Here is a 2751-nt window from a genome sequence, read left to right as displayed (position 1 = left end):
TCCCACCTCCAATATCAACCAAGTGCGGTTCAGGCCTGAGTCTTGAACTCAAAGGGACTTTTTAGGTTCCTCAGGACCCACTTTCCATCGTTTAATCTTTTGCTGAGCTGCCGTGTCCCTTTGAAACATTCATTCCATTTCCAAACACATTGAATAAGGACTGGAATGTTGAATGTTTAACTTTATTTCTTTATTCTTCTTTATACCTAGGACTTGGCACCGAGGTTCCTTTGCAGCCAAGATGGCACCATGAGTGGTGACATTGTACACTTTTCACTGTACCCCTGTAACTGTACACATGACAGTAAAACCGAATTCTCATTCTCATTCTAAACACACGCAGCGTCCTTCGGTTAAAATCGTCGACTGGCACAATCTCGGAAAAGGGCATTTCATTCAAATCGCCAACTGCAGAGAGTATGCTGCTCACGTTTGAACTGGGGACTCCTTGCAGAAGGAACAATGGTGAACTTACCAAGTAACATATAAAAGCCAGATAGGCGACCGCTATGATTGCTGCCACGGCATAGAACACGACCATGTGGAGACTCCTCACGTAATCGATCACAAAATATACGTTAATGCAGCAGATGATCAGAATGATAAATCCCCCGATGATCTTCCATACTCTGTTGGAAGAGAAAAACAGTTGAGAGGGTGTTAGCCATGAAAGTGCACTCAATCATCACAGTGCAGTAGCAGGACATTCAAGCCATCGGACCAACATTGAATCTATACCCCAGCGCCAATCTCGCGCCTTTTTCTCATAGCTCCGGGCACCATTTCTCTTCAAAACATTACCCAATGCCCTCAATTAAGGGTTTATACATAGCATCTCGTCTGGTGCCTCACATGGAGGGGTGATGTCTTTGCCTGTGTGTCAGGGTTGGGGTGTGGGGGAAGGGAGCGCGTGACATTGCCCGCATATCGCTGCATGACTATGAAGCACTGAGATCACACACTGGCATCCGGATGACCATCCAACGTGCGTCTGAGAAACAAACTGATGGCCTTGCGAGCTCCTGGCTGGCATTGCCGTGTGGTGCCACCATTTCGCCCGCTCCTGTGGCAGCACCCCGTGGCTCCGCAGTGTAAGTGGAGTGGCCTGTAGGTGGGCTCGCCCATGGCTGGCGGGCGAGCTGTGCCAGTCTGCCTACAGGGGAGCAATGAAAATCCCTGACATCGATGCAAAATGTGCCATGCAACAAAACTGATGATGCAACAGTGTTGAGCAGTGTCTAGGGTACGTGCCCTCTCAGCATAGCCTCCTACATTCCACATGCAGCCTTGAGGTTTCTGCGCAGTTTGTGCAATGCGACGCATTCTATTTTCGATTTTTTGCGCGTACAAATGCACTTCAGAAATGAAAGGTTTCTCCCACTCAGAAACAAATTGTTTCCAAAGGGTCAGCAACTTCAGCAATGACCTGAAAGACATGGATCGGAAGATGGTCGCGTTTTTTGATTGTGTAGATCTCTTTTTTTTTTTTCAGAAGATGCTCAAGATGAAGGCCCCTAACCCTTTCGGATCCCCATCATTTGCAAGTATGTCAACGGAAACATGCGGAGCACTGAAGATTTGAAAATCTCTGAAGTAAACACAGTCAAACTCCTGAATGGCACATACTGGTCTGACTCACAATAGAGAATGATGCCAACAGTGTGGGTTCAATTCCTGCACTGGCTGAGGTTACCATGGAAACACTATCCTCGACTTCTCCCCTTGCCATGAGGTATGTATAGTGTCATTCCACCCCCCTCCCCACTCAGTACAGTGGCTAAGATTGGAGATGGAAATAGCCCAGTTTTGCCAAGCTGCCCTGCCTACTGCTTAGAGGCATTGAATAAATTCTGTTTGCTGTTCCACTCTGACACTCTAGAGTGCCGGGACTGAGCTTGGTTTTTATCCTGCTAACTCTGCAACTTCTCCCTCGTTCACTTGTTCCGGCCCCCCCACCCCTAACAATGCTTCGCTCTGGAGTTGAATGCATTGGAGCCAGGTGGCCATCTTTCAGTGTGCCCCCAGTGAAGCATACTCTTAGAGTCACACAGTATGGAAACAACTTGTCCATGCCAACCAGATATCCGAAATTAATCTCGTTCCTTTTGTTTTTAAATTCACTCATCGGATGAGAGGCTAGGCAGCATTTATTGCCCATTCTTAATTGCACAGAGGGCAGTTAAGAGTCAACCACATTGTTGTGGGTCTGGAGTCAAATGTAGGCCAGACCGGGTAAGGATGGCAGGTTCCTTCCCTGAAGGACAGTAATGAACCAGATGGGTTTTTCCTGACAATCGACAATGGATTCATGGTCATCACTAGACTTTTCATTTCAGATTTTTATTGAATTGAAATTCCACCATCTGCTGTGGTGGGATAAGACCTCAGGTTCCTGGGACATTAGCTGGGACTCTGGATTAACAGTCCAGCGATAATACCACTAGGCCATCACCTCCTCTTTTGGTTCATATCCTCTGAACCCTTCCTATCCATGTGCCCATCAAGATGTCTTTTAAATGTTGCAATAGTACGAGCCTCCGCCACTTTCTCTGGCAGCTTGCTCTATACATGCTTGTGAAAAAGTTGCCCCTTAGGTCCCTTTTAAATCTTTCCCTTCTGACCTATGCCCTCTCACTTTGGGCTCCCCTACCCAGGGGAAAAAAGGACCTTGTCTATTCACCCTATCCATGCCCCTCACGATTTTATAAAGCTCTATAATTCATCCCTCAGCCTCCGATGCTCCAGGGGAAG

At 47.3% G+C, this 2751-nt stretch overlaps 1 long non-coding RNA gene across 1 annotated transcript in view; it reads right to left on the bottom strand.

Annotated features, from left to right (window-relative positions):
• LOC125487442 overlaps window positions 1–2751 on the bottom strand; it is a 12534-nt gene that overhangs the window by 1841 nt on the left and 7942 nt on the right. Inside the window, exon 2 of the long non-coding RNA XR_007265900.1 lies at window positions 476–629. This is a non-coding gene — a long non-coding RNA (uncharacterized LOC125487442). The remainder of the gene's footprint in view (window positions 1–475; window positions 630–2751) is intronic.

Source organism: Rhincodon typus, chromosome 41 (genome assembly GCF_021869965.1).
Source record: "Rhincodon typus isolate 14 chromosome 41, sRhiTyp1.1, whole genome shotgun sequence".
Taxonomy (NCBI): Eukaryota; Metazoa; Chordata; class Chondrichthyes; order Orectolobiformes; family Rhincodontidae; genus Rhincodon; species Rhincodon typus.
Note: the sequence above shows the minus strand (reverse complement) of the source record. Positions and strands in the feature narration are given on the sequence as shown.